This window comes from Mus caroli, chromosome 14 (genome assembly GCF_900094665.2).
Source record: "Mus caroli chromosome 14, CAROLI_EIJ_v1.1, whole genome shotgun sequence".
Lineage (NCBI taxonomy): Eukaryota > Metazoa > Chordata > Mammalia > Rodentia > Muridae > Mus > Mus caroli.
Genome location: NC_034583.1, coordinates 105,844,937 through 105,861,548, shown reverse-complemented (window position 1 = coordinate 105,861,548; position 16,612 = coordinate 105,844,937). Strand labels below are relative to the sequence as shown.

Genomic DNA, 16,612 nt, shown 5'->3' with positions numbered 1-16,612 from the left:
TGTGGATGTTTTTATGTGAGTTTGGTACACATACACATGAGTGTTGGGATGAACAGTCAATCTCAGCTGTCTGTCCTCAGTGTCCACCATGTTAGTTACCAGAGGCCTTTTTTTTTTTTTTTTTTTTTTTTTTTCTTGTTCAGATAGGCCAGACTGTGTATGTGCCACGGTATGTATCATTTTGACTATTTTTAAGAATAATTGCTTGACTGGGTGATTTGGGATTGTCAGAGGGTTACTAAAAAAAAAATGTATCCTATTCCAGTTTGAGCCCTATCCAGGGTCAGTCTTGGCAAAAAGTATAACAATCCAGGCAACAATAGCTTGAAAGATTCAAAAATGTATGGGAATTTTCCCGTATATAAATTCCATCGTGCCATATGAGTGTTGGAATTCTAAACACATGCTGCTGTGCCTGAAATTAAAGTGGCTCTGGGGACCTAAACTCAGGCCCAAATGCTTGTCAGGCAAGAGCTTTCCCTGCTGGGCCATATCCCCAGCCCGCAGTCATGCTTTGTACATATGTATGTATGTGAAAGCATATGTGTTAGTGTAGTAAGTGCCTTATGCATTTCTACATATATTTGAAAAGCTATATCATTTTGGATACAAGTATGGAAAATATTTCTATAGTCAGAAGGCACAAAATTGTTGTCGATTTTATTTTCTTAATTTAACTAAAGTATTGGTCATGTCGTGACACTTGGCAGTAAGATTTTCCTAGTTTTGTGTTCAGTGTGTGTCTACTGAACAAGTCATTTTATCTTAATGTTAAACCTAGAAAATAATTTTAGAATAACATTTACAATATTAGATATTTTGCCCTTAACAAAATGAACTTCTTTGATTCTACAAATTGAAAGACACATGTGAAACCATTCTTGGAATTAACTTAGGTTTTGAGTGTAAGGAGGTATGGCTGGTAGAACTCTTGCATCCTTTAACTCTGCAAAATTTTTTCTTAAAGAAGTAACACAGACAAACTTTAAAATATACCTTCTGTTCTTTTTTGTCATTTTGACTGTCAGTAAAAAGAATTGCGTAACTAGGTGATTTGGGTTGGTCATAGAGTTAGAAAAAAAATGTAACATAACCCAGTTTGAACCCTATGCAGGGTAATTCTCTGCCCAAAGAGGAACACTACAGGTGATAACAATAACTTGTGCTCAGCTCCAAGCCCTCGTGCCCTGGGACTTCTTAAATGTGTAGGAAGGGTGCTAACTCAACACACCAGTGGCAGAAAGTCCAATGGACTTTTCTGCTAAATCACAGGGAAGTGGTTTTCTTAGTATACACGTCAATGGAATTATCTGTACTGGATGGAAATCCAGTCTTGCCTGCTCTTCCCCTAGTCCAGATCCTCACACTTTTAGGTGGGTACTGGTTGGGAACACTTACTGAACATTCAAAGGCAGCCTCCCAAGATGATTCATTTTAAGGTCTTTTCTCTCATGGTATAGAGTACTTGATTGGACTTCCGCATCTGCTTGCACATCACAATCTGTCAAGAAATACTATTTGAAAACTGTTTCTATAAATTCACAGTTCAGCAAATGAGGTGTTGCTTTGATGAGGTACGGTGATTTTCTAAATGGAACTCTTTTTTTTTCTTTTTTCTTTTCTTCTGCTTCTTCTTTTAAATCAGCTGAGCCCTTACAAAGAACTGTTACCTCAGTGAGTACATGAAATCATTATCAAGCAGAGGATATTCCAATTAGGTCACTGCCAGACATTGTCTCTCCTAACTCACATTTGGCATAAACTATATTCTAAATTCAGAGGCAGGAGAGCATACAGCAAACTGAAATTTCAAAGACCAGGAAAATGTCATTCTTTTATCCTTTGGACAACATAGGACACATAGTTGAGACACACTGAATCACAGCTCATGAGAGTTCAATATGAGCTATTTAATTCTCAAAAGAAAATCTTTTATCACAAAATATATTTTAATCTAGGGAAACCCAAGCTTACAAACATATACATAAGAGGGTCATCAAACACTGTGAGCAGCTTGACAGAACAGTTTATCATTAACCTGATAATAACTGCAGCAGTGTAGTATAGACATCTTACACCAAACTTACAATATTAGGGTATGGTAGCTTTCATTTTCTTTAATTTTTTTTTAGGTCTCTTTTTCTCTGGCAAGATAATAAAAAAAAAGAACACCAACAAAAAACAAGGAAAACCACTGTTGAGTTATTTATCATCGCCTTATTATTTGTGTAGAAGTCATCTTCATTCTGCAAAATAACAATAAAACAACCCGCATGAATTGCAATGGGATACAACAGCTCACCAGATGTAGCTGTATCTCTCTATGAAAATAAACGGAATGTTTTCTTTAATCAATCAGAATGAATAATGCTGATGGGTTTGGCAGTGACTAAATCAGGCCTGCCAGCTCCCGCTCCCTGCGTGATTTCATCTCTCCAAGCAGACTAAAAAATGCTCTCTCTCCTTCACACCGGACAACTTTATTTTCACACGTTCAATTTAACAAAGCTCAAAAGGAATTCTAAAAGCTTCGCCCGTCTCATAAAGTGTTTACCAGATATCTCGCCAGGATGGCGGTGGCAGCTCTGTGGCTCATAATAAGGGGGGGGGGGAGGATAAGGCAAGTCTAGAGAGGAACACAAACAATCAGACTGGAGGAGGCTGAGTATTGTCAGTCATGCTGTAAGGTCACATTTCACAGCAATTTTTTATAAAACTTCATTTAAACAACTGCTTGTGATGGAAAATACTGGAAATACAGGTGAGCTGCCTCACCTGTTTTAATCAGCCTTGGAAGTGTGGTTTGAGTCGATGGCGTTTCTTAGTTTTCTCCATGGGTAGGTATTTGAATGTGTGGTTGAGGTAGTCTCTTTTCTGAATTTGTATATATTTCCATAATTATTTACCACACTGACTCAAAAAAAGCACAGTCAGTGGACGAGGGCTTAATTTTCTCCCTGTCCTCTCAACCTTCTTGTTTATGACAGGAGATGACGTGAGACATTTAAGGACTGAGAAAGACATAGCAGGGCTGGAGTCACTGCTCAGCCAGGAAGGACACATACTCCTATGGCAAGGCCTGAGTTCAGTCCTGGGGAATGCACCCACAACTGCCTGAATCCCAGCTAGAGGGTATCCTGCTACCTCTGGCTTCCCAGGACATCTGAACTCACCTGTACATACACAGAAACTTACACACTACACATATGTAAATATAAACTAAAATAAATCTTTTGAAAAAGGAATATTTGGCAGATTTAATACGCTAATTTACCTGGGATTTGTTTTCATAAGTACACATTTTAGTTCAAAGTGACTGAGACACAGTAGTTTATTTAAAGCCCAAGGCCTCTTTGGAAGAGATGAAAAGGATTAGAGCAGAGAGACTCACCCTCTTACCCGAGAACTGTGACTGTAAGACCAGATGTGATCTCAGCAAGCCAGAGTACAGAATCTCTGTGCCGCATCCGTACCTTATACTGCTATTTGGACAGCAGCTTCCTTTCTCTTTGATCTTCATATACCCCTTTCTTCTCTTTCTAAAGACTCCTTGTTCTCAGCCCTCTGCAAAGCTAGCCTTGAGTCCTCCATTCTGGATTCATGAGTGTCAACGTGAAGCAGTACATTATAGATGTGAAGGCTTCCAGCAGCTCTCTGAAATACTGTCAGCAAAGAGAAATGAGGGTACTCACATGCATTCTTCCCACTTAATGCTGCTATTAAGTAATACTTTGGCACATCTATCTGGCTAGAACACACACATACACAAACAAACAAAAAAACAAACAAACCCACCCATGACTTTTAGCATTGGAATCGAGAAGAAGCCATTACAGTAACTTCTAGACACAGTGACACTCCTCTGGTAAGGACAGGTTCCCCTCACTAGTGGCCAAGATCACACTAGTGTGCAGAAGGTTTCTAGCAATGAGCACAGAGTATGGCCATGCCAACGTATACATAATAAACGGTGGTGAGTCATTGCCACCTGGTGGTTAAAATGAGTTAGCCTCTGTAGGTGATTGACACTACCAAGGATGGGAAACTCACATGATCTTACTCGCTCTTGGCACTGGAAAGGACTATCCAGTGGCAGGTGGCTTTACATGATAAGTAGTAAATAAATGTTTACTCTAAAATAATTGCCTTTTCCATTTCTGTATTTTTAATGACATCATCTCTCTCTTTCCTTTCTTCCTTCCCTCCTTCTGTCCTTCCTTTGTAGAACCGGCGAACTATCTTACAAAAGCTCCAAACTCATGGTTTTGTATAATGCAGCCCATTCAGAGACAGGCTTTACTCCTCTGAATATATCTTGATTGCTCTGAAGACGTAGCTGTAAATTCTTTAAGACCATCATTCAGATCTGTGGTTTCCAAGATTGCTTTGACATCAAATATATGAATAAATCTATGCCTTAAGATAATATTAGTGTCATGGGGTGTCAGAAGTAAGACTTACTTTGGATGCTAAAGATAAAAGGGAAATAATGTTTCTAACTTCCAAGATGGAGCCAGTAATGGCTGCCACATGACATTAATGGACACAAAAGCATAAGAACCAACAGAAAAATTAACAAACATATATATATATCAACTATGGTACATCTGGTTTAACTTGGTAATGAGGTGATCAAACAGAGAAATAAGAGATCATGTGTTTTATTAAAAAAAAATAATCAGGGATAGATTAACAAAGTGGGTACTGTACTTGTCACCTCTCAGAGCTGCCCACGGCAACTGCAGAGTGCTACCAGAAGCAGCATGAAGCTAATCAGCAATTCATGTCCTCCTTTCTTGGGCAATTTTCTGTTTCCATAGCTGCAGAAACATCATGGAAAATCATGTCTCAGATGACAGTTTTTCTCTTTAGCTGTGGCAATAACTTTGTCAGTGTTCCTCTCCTTTTGTGACAAAGTGCCATCTTGGAAAAGGTTTAGTTAGTCGTCTTTCTGCACAGGGTTGTTCAACTACATCCCTTTGTCTTCTTTTTTAGTATTGACAGAAATGACCCGGAGAAGCATTTGAAATGAATAAACTCATTTTCTGAAATCACATAAAAGTGTGCCACTGTGTTAGACAGCTACAGAAGCAAGCCCTGTTGTGCTGAAAGGATATTATTTTAACAGTCCTCGCTGGAGATCCTACTTACCTCTCCATCTTCAGCTCTGAGTGTACCGCATGTATTTTTTCAACCATACAAGCATATACAAGAATACAATAAAAGGTTAAAAGCCCCCCTCCATTTCTCTCAGCATCATGTTTCATTGTACATTTTATTTCTACAGGACCACATAAAGGCAGCTATGTATCATCAGGAAAATATACTTCTAACATTCAAAGTCAATGATGCAGATAATGGAGAACCAACACCTTCAGTGTGGGATACGAACTGTCCTCAGTACCCAGCACAGATGTTGGTAACAACCAATAAACTGCACTATATACATATATCGGAAAGAGGCAGCTTGAAGGCACGGCCTGCTTAGCTAGATTTATTAGGCAAGATCTTTAATATGCCATATGGCAGCTTGGCTCTTCCACTCAGCACATCCCTGCTGAGGGAACGGATTGAAGAGAGATGACCAGCCCTCCCGCAGGCACCGATGACTCCCGTGGGAAAGACGCTCTTGCTGCAAGATTTTTCACCAATGTCACCCATGATATGTGTCCTTGTAGTCCATTATGCTTCAATATGCTTTCAATCAGAGAGGGGGCCTCCATTATCCCTCCTGTTTAGAGAAATCTCTAGATGTTGTGAGTGGGGTGGGCAGTGAGAAGGAGAAGGAAGGGCTGAGATCCATCAAGTTAGTTCACAGACCTCCTGCCTGTGATTAAGACAGTTTGCGTAGGAAATACAAACTAGGGGATTTGCAATGCTTTTCAAAGCTATTATTCAAGTAAATGGAAAAGCAGCGCCGTGTATGATGTTTAGAATACCAGTGAATGAGAAATATTTTTTCCTTCCTATTGAAGCTAGCTGCGTGAGAACCAGTTTTCTTGAGTAAAACATGATGCCCTCTGCACACAAAGGCTTCTGTTGGGATGATTTGTGCCCCTACTTCTGTATCGTCTTCGTTAGCATACAAGATACTTCTGTTAATATTTTATATCTATTAGGTGAAATATGTATATGAACAATCTTTTCTATTTAATGATATAAACATTATATAAATCATATAATCATATATATCATAATCATATAAACATATATGATATTTAATGATATTCTGAATAAATGGAATAAAAAAAATCATGCTATAGATACTAACTTCCTTATCTTTTTTTTTTTTTTTTGGAAGTATTCTAATCCTAATGTCCAGGCACTGCTCTTATTAGAAAGAATTGTCAAAATATATTTTTCAAAGATAGATTCAGTGAGTGAGTTTTAAAAGTGAAGCCTTGAGAACAGTATTCCTTGCTTCCTGATAATTCGACTCAAACAAGTAAGTCTGAGTTCTAGATAGAGTGTCCAGCAGAAACAACCCATGGTGCACTAAATGGTCAGCAGCAAGTAGAGTTCAAAATGTCAATGCCTTGAGAGTCAGGGAGAGAGTGGATCTACAGGGAAACATGGGGAAATGTCTAAAATCTAAAGCCATGATCACTCATTTCCAGATTCTGGGTGGAACAGTTGAGACACCACAGTGGAACCCACGGAACGCACACACACAGCAGGTAGGTGTACATTTTCTAATGTTGGTGATTATATTGTAGTTACAAGAGAGATAGCAATTTATTGGTGGAGTTGAACAATAAAAATACTCATGCCTGACAACATATCAAACATTGATTCTCAAGCTTCTCAAATAAAACCATGCTCCTGAGCCTGAAGTGGTGCCCCAGAGGCTAGGAGCACTTACTGCTCAGACAGAGAACCCAGGTTCAGTTCCCAGCACCCTCATTGTGGCTCACAACCTTATCAACTCAAGTTCTAGGGTACTCAACCCCTCTTCTCACCTTCCAGGCTTCTCTACACACACAGTACATATATGTAAACACAGCCATGCACACAGGCACATTAAATAAGTAAATATTTTAAATTCATGGTGTTTTATATTTTTCTCATTTTTTTCTGAATTAAAGGTATTTCCAATTTAAAAATAGAGTTAGCTAATGTTGTTTATGCTTTTAAATATGTGGCATCTCCATTTGAAGGATAATAATACTTCTTTTATTCAGTGTAATAAGCACGAACTAAGAGTTATATAAAGTGATAACTGGCTAATTGCTTATCTTTATTTCTGTACTATATTACAAAGATGAAATTTAATAGTTAGGAAGTAATTATGTGGGTAAATGATATTTAATATTTTAATTTCTTGCTAAACTGTTTGATTAATTTTTAGATAATATTATTAAACTGAATAAATGTCATAGAAAGAGTCACAAAAGTATGATGGTATTAGATAATTCATGCTGTTCAAGTCACTGAAGAGTTTCTCATTAACATTTCAAAATGGAATTTTTTTAGTCGGTAACTAGGGTGATTTCAACTACAAATACAGAGTTTCTGATAGAAGTCATGTATTGTACACACTGTCTTGTTTAGCCTTTGAGCATCACTGATATTTCTGTGGTGATATTTGCAGGAGAGATGCTATGGTTTCAAGTTGACAAGCTATTAACTCTTCTCTCCCTAAAGCGACTATGAAACAATTCACTTGGAAATTTTGCAATTAGATTTTGCCTTTCCACTTAGATGCTTATTGCTTATTAGTATTCATTCCCTGAAATTCCCGAATTCTTTAAATATTACTAATATGTTTGTCTCCTCCCCATTGCCCAGTGGTCATATTTTTATTGATGGATAATTAATTGTAGACTGATAAACTCTACATGGAAAAGAATTTGGTTAAAGTGTGTTTGTGTTTATTATTAATACTAGAGTGCTTTTGGGTGGTGAGACATCAAGTAGGGATTTTGAACAGATAAATGTTGAGTGAAACTGTCTCATCTTGAGTAGCTGATAGAATGGTTGGGTGGATACTTTTTGCAGTGATGAGAGATGGGAAAGTATAACTTAGCCTCATCAGGCAGTCAATCAAACCTCTAGTATTCGCTAAGCCTTTAGACTTGTGACTTGAAGACTTGAAAACTTGAAGAAGTTTGAGGACATTCTATATGATCATATAGCTTCAGAATTCCTGGGAAAAGGGAATAAGAGGCACAGCCTATGTGTCCTTGTAAATGTCCTCACGAATTCTAATGTTACTGGATTTCCACAACCAGTTTTTCTTTGGAATTTGAAAATCTGTGCCTTATATTCCTTCTATAGTTTTATTCTAGGGTCCATCTGGGCCAAGAAACCTAATTTGCTGTTTTGGAAATTAACATTTATATATAAAGAAACCAAAATAATATTCATGAACAGTTCTTTTAAAGTATTAGGTACCTGCTATGGACATAGCTACTAAGTGTTTCCTCTCACCCTTCTCTCTACCAAGAAACATTTTCAAAAGTTAACAAATCTTTTCCCTGGAAATTTATGAAACAGTTGTTCTGAACCAGTTTCATTTCTTCCAGGTTTTCTGTGCTGTACAGACTGGGAAGACCACATTTCTCTGGGTTCAAAGGGACAAAGCTGTTAGTACAACCATGTTCTGCAGGTCACTGGCTACTGGGTACCTTGTGACATCATTGCAGAATGGCATCTGCCAAATGAAGTCCACTTGGAACTTAGTTAAGCCATAAGCATCCGACAGGGGCCTTATCCTGTCAGCAAGATGTTCTAAGCCTCTAGTGACCTGCTCAGACTCAAACAGGGGTCTAGCAGAAAAGCCGAAGGAAATATCCTTTCTGAAATGAGAGAGTTATATTTTTTTCTTGAAATGAGTTCCTGGTGGACAGCCAAAAAACATTTCAGAAGATACAGACATACACAGGATATGTTCATCACAAATAAGGGCAGAAAGAAGAAAATATTGCTGTCTTTATTTTTGTATCTCGATGATGGAGCTGTTTTAAATGCTTTAGGTTTGCTGCGAGGTTCTTGGCAACTAGAGGGAAAACATGTGGTTAGAAATTAGTAATTTTTCTCTAGTTATGGGGCATAAGATCAGAATAAAGGAAATTACCTGAGACTTAGTCTTCAGACAGAAGACCACAAGCTCAGTTTTACATTCTGGAGAGTTACAGTTCTTTGCTAGCCATATAGATATTTCTATCTAAAATAATTACAAACCATTAAAAATAGATAAAAGGGACGGGAGCTTTATTTCTTAAGCAAGTTGCTTTTGTATTTTAGTAATTTTAATGCTACATTTGCATCCAGAAAGCAGTGAAGACATTTTTCATAGCAAAAATACATGCTGTCTTTATACCATAGAACACTCATCTTGTGACTACAAAGGAGAAATACAGGTTTAGGAAGAGACAACTTTCCCACACTCATGCAGTTACCAGCCTCATAAACATCTGTACCATTTTCAAATTCTCTGAACAGTTCACACACTGACTCTGGTCACAGGTACTTCCTGCCTGAGTCACCAAGTCACCTGTAAAGGGTGGATAATGAAATATTGACAGAAGGCAGACTCCTGAGCCCTGAGGATGGCCCAGCACAGCAGTGGACTGTGGCAAATTACAGAACTTTTTTTTTTAAATGGTAAAATGGGGTAGATAGGGAAAAAAATCCATGCTTTAAAGATTGAGCTAATGCACTTAGCATAGTCCCTGCTGCACAAAAGGAGACAAGTAGATGTTTTATGTAATTCTTACTGCGATAAAAGTTACAGCAAGGTTGTAAGAATAAATGGAAAGCACACATAGCCCACCCAAGTGTGTAATCATTTCCTGGTAAGGTGGAGGATATTTGCAAGCTCTTTTCCAGCTTTTTTCTATCCAGGTACTTGATATAAATATTAGTGTGTGCCAGACATGTCCACTCACAGCGAGCACTCCACTTTGATTTCATTAGCTAAAGATACAAATACGAAAATATTATCTTCTCAAAGATGTCTTTGTTTTTAATTGTGTGCATGGGTGTTTTGCCTGCATATACATCTGTATACCACGTGCATGCTCATGACCCTTGGAGGTCAGCAAAGGTGTTGGATTCCATCAAAGTGGAGTCTTAGGTGGTTGTGAGCTCTGAGAAAAATGCTGGGAAGTGACCTCAGATACTCCTGAAGAACAGTCTCTCCTGCCTGCAGGGTATTATTTTAAAATGCATCAGGTCATCCTCTGAGTTAACTGTACTCTCTAGCTTCAAATATATAGGATTCTTTTAACCTATAGAAATTTTCTTTTAATTCATGCTATAATCTCCATCCTTGACAAAAGGAAAATCCTTCCATGAACTCTTCAGGCACTGTGTAGTTCCATGGGAAGTAGGAACTTAAACTCATGTCTACCAGATGGAAATGGAATAATGTAAATAATACATTATTTAGAGGTTTTGTTGGTTGGTTTGTTCTAAGTAAAGGGTTAAATGATTCAGGCAAAACCCAAGTTCTGTTTATCTGAGGGCAAGGAAAAAATAGTCTGAAGTATCTTCTCCTTGCTAACATACATTACAAATTTTGTTTATAATCAATATTATAATCAAGGATTACTTCATTACTTTAAATCACGCTCACTCAATGAGCTCATTGACATTCTCAGTTATTTATGTTTACTCAGCACCGGGAGGAAATTCACTTGATATGAGTGATGTCACAGCTGAAAAGGAGTTGATTGCCTTGTCGGAATTCCACCCACCCTCCAGTTTCATTCATAGAAGAGCTCCGCTTTAAACATGGCAAAGCTTATTCATGCGATGCAGGCTGAAGGAAGCCATTGTCCTAGAGTGTTGAATCAGTGTTTTTTGGATTTTCCATTTTAATTTTAGAACTGAAGCTAAACATCCAGCACTACCTTGTGGTAGGGAGAGCGAGAAGGGATTCAAAGGAAATTTCTCTGCACTTTACATTTCAAATCCACAGCCTCTCTGCAATGTGGCAATTACTTTTTAAATGGCTTTGAGATTTATGATGTTGGACATAGAATATTTAATAAGCATTGATTATTTTTATTTGGCTTTAATTTCCTTTTACTCTTTGTGTTTTTTTCATAGCACAATGCTTTTATGTTAAAAAAAAATCAGGATCCAACGAATAAAGTATCCATAAGAAAAAAAGTTCATCAATTCAACAAGCTATCTTCTTCTATTTTTAGAAGGAATTCAGCCAAGATAGTTCTCACATCTAGGCTGTTAATACAGTCATGTTTAAAACCTTGAGTGTGTCTTCTGTTAACTCCATATTTTTTCATATCATTTTACAGTGATTGTGTGGTAAAGTAGAAAGTGGTGGACTTTGGGACCATAGACTGGCTGCCANACTTGTTTTTTGCAATTTATATTTGAATAATACTAGACAATCTTCAGTTTGTTCCAATGATCTATACTAGTCCAGAAATTGTTGTAACTCTACCATTTCTGTAGTTTTCCNATCAGTCTTNGATTTTCCATAAAAGAAACCTAACCTCATTAGCTGAACCTCATTAGTTTGTGTTTTGTTATTTTCCTATAATTTAAAATTAACTCTTCAGGCCAAAGGATGCATTTCCTGAGTCCCAGTTTGGACATCTTCTTAGCTTTATTTGTTCTTATTAGATGAAGTTTCTTCCTATTGCTTGAATACCATTTTTTTCCTGGAAATAAATAGCACATGGTAGACCTACAGAAGAAAATAAAATGATGAAACTCACAGCCTTGTTTTCTTATGATTTTCTAGTGCTTTAGCACATAACTAGACAACTCCCTTTTATAATAATGTAAAGGCAGTGAGAGGTGGGAACAAGAACATAGATCTGATCTGCACAGAGCCTGAACTCTAGGATACCATATTTATAGTTAATAAACATACTTATATTTATTCAAAAGCAATATGACGACTCAAACATAAGCTAAAAGTAGGAGGCCAACAAACATGCCAAATTTTCTGAGGATAGCCAACATATCCTGAACCCTAGACAAAGAATGATAAGAACTGAGGAAGACTGGGAGCAGGACAGGTGGTTTTCTCCTAGGAAGAACACAGAAGTTGGGCTCTGGTGTCAAATGGCCATCCCTGAAAACATATAAACAAGTAACATTATATGGATGCAGTAGGTTATATTTGGGAATCTAGACATATAAAATACATATATTCATCCAATAACAATTGATGAAAAAAGAGGTCATAAGTTTGCAGTATATAAGATATAAGTATATAAGATATAAGTATATAAGTATATATATTATATAAGACGGTTTGGAGGGTAGAAAGGGAAGAGTGAAATGTAATTAAAACACAATCACAAAAATAAACAAAAAATTACCTTTAGTTATTAGTACAACTTACATATTGTTGCTTAATATTTATTGCATGTCCTTGATTTTGTTATGGTCAGAATAAGGACTGTAAACTGGTTTCTCTTAAAAATAAACAAATCCATCTTCTTTGCTTTGGGTTGACAGTTGTGGCATAGTTTGATGCTTGCGGTATGGAGCGTGTAATTCCAGCAGAGAATGCAGCTTTCTGCCCTGTCAGTCCTACAGGTCAAGTGGGCCTCTCAGAGACTTGTTCCACATTCTGTTTCAGGAGTTCTAGGAAAGAAAACAATCTCCAACATTATTTTCCGTAAAGTATCTGGAAACTATCTCCCAACAGTTCTGCTTATATGTCACTGGTCACATTTAGTAATGGTCTCAGTTACCTACAAGGAACACAGGGAGACCAGTGCGTTCCGTCACCAAACAAAGAAAGGCACAGGGAGTGGATGTCAGGGGCTAGGTCGTCTCTGTACACAACTTTTTCAGCCACCTGGACAGCGATTTGCTTTGTGTGCAGGGAAAGTAACTGGCTTGACTTGAGCATTTTAGGCATAGAAAGAAAAGTAAATCTTTCCAGCGACTTGGTAAAGCAACTCAAATGGATTCCAAATGCGAAGAGTTTTAGACCCAATGTTTTCACTTCTAAGATTAGAAGGGACACAGAATGACAGCATAGAAATGCAGAACATTTCTTTATTTTGAGTAATGAGATGAATATGCATCCTCTCATTTCAATAACATTGCCAAGGATAGATTTTCTTCACGGTATAAGGAGGGGTCAGAGTAGCCCACACACTAGATTGCTTTTGGCCAGGACACCTGGATTCAATTTAATAGAGTAGGTTGACCCAAAGTCTGCAAATTTAAAAGGCATTTGTATACAAACAAGAATTCATAATGTGAAATTTGTAGTTTTCTTTCTATGCTTACAATATTTTTATTCTGTTGTCTTTCAGGGATAAAATAATGTGAGCTATGGAAATATACTTTGGTAACTAGAGAGTGTTTGGTGAATAGTGGAAAAAATGGAATTGGAGAATTTGAGGACACATTGTCTCAAAGTATGATGTTGTCTACTTATCATCCCTGTGTCCTAGAAATAAAATCTTTCTACTGATGAGAACAGATATCCAGAATGTCTGTCTCTTTCTTGGGCACAGAGCTGTTCTACCTGCTGATTTCTTTACTTGGCTTTATATACTGAACACTGCCTTCCACATCTTCTTCAAGGATCTTACTATTCAATCTTGTTTCGTGGTCCTTGGATGTATTCATCTGCTTTACTCCTTCAGTTTTGAGTTTATCCTCTCCCTGCAGTCATGTTCTGTTTTATTAGGAGGGAGAAGAAGAGGAGGTACCAGAGGTAAGATATACCTGTCTTCGTGGTCTGCTTCCCTAATTAGGATACACTTTCTATTCTTCAGTAGTCTATTCAGGTAAGCATCCAAAATTGGGCTTATCCAGTGCTCATCATCCAGTTAGTTCCCTAGGGCTGACCACACTGCCTTTAACTCACACGTGGTCCTTGAAGAGATATTTTGTACATAAATTGTAACAGTGATTGTTTGGAATGTATTTCCTTGAACACAGCATAAAGATAGTAAACATTTAATTATTGGATTTTAGTATTAAAGAAAAAAGATCCTTGAAGTAAGTATAAAATTGTGAAGTCAATAAGGAAACATACAATTTAACTTTTACAAAGAAACAGATTTGTCTCTGTTGTTAGGTTCAAAGTTGATGCAAGAAATTTGACCAGAGTTCCATTAAAGGAGAACATTCTTTACAAGATGGTTCCTTGCCATGCCATGAAGTTCATCTACTCTATATATCTGTGCCAGCTCTTCACAGCAGGCTCGTTCTTACTCTTATCCTTCTGAGTAATTTCATCTGCAAAAATTTAGAAACACCACATCTTGCCTGAAAATTGTCAGTTAATTATTCATAAGGTACTAAAACTAATAAAAAGAGTGAATGTTGTAATATTCTATGACTTCCAGTGGTTTCTCAAGTATATGAATCAATAAAAGAATGAATGAAAATGACTTAGGAAATACTATAAGGGTGTTAGACCTCCTCATCATTTTATAGGCTATATGTAATTTTCAATATAGTGAAAGGAGATGATTAGTAAAAGCAAAGAGGAAGCATTTGTAGCTTGTTTCTTCGTAGGGAACTATTTAAAAGGATAAAGCCTAAAAATTCTTTTCTTGCTGTTGGCAATATTAAATTTCTAACACCCTACACTCACACTCTTTCCTGAACATTATTAGCAAAGCTAACTTTGAATAAGATACAACAGTACCCAAGTAGATTTTCTGATATTTGTGAAATGTGACTACAAGTGAAAGAATTTGAGAAATTATGTAATAGATGTTTTTATTATTAAATTATCATGAAACATGGAACCATTTTTCCAGACTCCAGTGTCAACTGTACAGTAATAGTAGATCAAAAGATGTAAATACTAGACCCACTTTAAGTTTGAATTACATCTGTGTCTCTTAGATGCATAGGATGGAGATGTAAATCCTACAATTCAGAGTGACTAATTTTGAGTGAATATGCTTGTGACACATCTATGAGAGTCTCTTGAAAAATTTTTTGAGCTTAAATGTAATTACATTATTCTCCCATTTACTGTTCTTCTTTCTAACCCTTCCTATGTACATGTACCCTGTCCCCACCCTCATTTAATATTGTGGCCTCTTTTGTTTTAATTGTTGATTGTGTGTGTGTGTGTATCTAGCAAAAAAACCAAAACGAAACATAAAAGCTCTTCGTGGTCTGAGTTGTCTAACCCTGACTCTCAGAGCATTATAGGCTATTGCTGAATTGCTTTTATCCCTGGCTGCTATCTAGGGATGAAATGTAAGTGTTTATTGCTAAAGATACCCGAGTTCCTCCAGAATGTAATGAATAACTTAGTTAGTATATCTTAATTTAAAAGAATGATTAGATGTGGAAGTGTAGATTGTGGTGGGAAGAATTCTTCTACCAAATTAATTAATGGATATTTGATAAGACATGGAGGCAGGCACAGAGGTCCCACAAAGACAAAAAGCAGAATGGGACACAGAGGCCTGTATCACCTTAATATGCATGAGGGGAGGCAAGGGGATGAGCTGTACTGATGAAAAAATGAGAAGGAACACATCACAGGACTAGAGGAGTAATGACTGAAATCCATGGTCCAGCTTAAGTCTAAAGACATAGATAACATAAGTAGAGCAGATGTCTCAGTCTATGGTGCAGATGCCATTATCAGTACCATGCTACATTAAAACACATTTATGTGGATGGATTTGGGAGGTGTGCACTCCTCTTGCTTCCAGCTACTTGTACCATTTATAATTTGAGCCGAGTGTTTTCTGGTACCTGGAATAAGCTTCATAAAAAAAGAGAATTTGCTTCTTTGACAAAGCACATCCACAGGATTTCTTTCCTTGTTTTTATTTTTATTCTTCTTGCATATATTACCTCCCAACTGCAGTTTCCCTCTCTCCTTTCCCCTCAGTCTTTCTGTCCCACTCCCCTTCCCCCCAGATCCACCCATCCCCTCAGATTCCCCCAGATTCTGTGACTATCAAACATGGCATAACAAGCTACAGTAAGATCTGGCACATACCATTACATCAAGACTGTAAGAGGTAACCAAGCAGGGGAAAATGGTCCCACTGGCAGGCAAGAGAGTCAGAATATCTTCCTATCTTCATTCTTAGGACTGCCACATAAACACCAAGCTACTTAGCCATGATATGTATGCAGAAGACCTGTGGGAGACCTCTACATGTTTACTGATCTCCTGGAACCCTCATGAGTCAACGTCAGTCAATTCTGTGTTCTGTGTTCTCCTAGTGTGCTTCTGACCTCACTTGTTCTAAGAAGCTTCCTCCCAGTTCTTTAAAGGACTCCCAGAGTTCTGCCTTGTGTTTGGCTGTGGGGCACTTCCATCAGTTGCTGGAAGAAGGCTCTCCAGTCTTTTTGATGACTCTTCTCTTAGGATCTGGTCCCAGAACAGTCTGCAGCAGGAGAAACTGTAGGTTGCAAGTTTTGTGGCTGGGATCTTGTCCCAGCCCCTCCACTGGCGGCCTTGCCTGGTTATAAAAGATGGCTGGTTCATGTCCCCCACAAGTAGGAGTCTTTGCCAGGGTTATTCTGTTAGATTCCATGGAGTTTCTAGTGAATTAGGTTTCCACCTCACCCCCAATATATCACCCCATTCCAGCATTTCTCTCAATATTTTTCTTTCTCCCCTTAACCTGATCCCTCTTGTTCTCAGCATTACCCATTTCCAGTACACCCTCAAAATCTA

General features: G+C 37.6%; 1 long non-coding RNA gene across 1 annotated transcript; it reads right to left on the bottom strand.

The window, feature by feature from the left end:
• Positions 1-2,191: 2,191 nt before the first annotated feature.
• LOC110309933 lies at positions 2,192-16,099 on the bottom strand. The gene is made up of 4 exons (XR_002379770.1): positions 15,926-16,099; positions 12,326-12,570; positions 3,474-3,662; positions 2,192-2,246 (listed from the first exon to the last, which is right to left on the bottom strand). It is a non-coding gene; the product is annotated as an uncharacterized LOC110309933 (long non-coding RNA).
• Between the last annotated feature and the right edge of the window lie 513 nt (positions 16,100-16,612).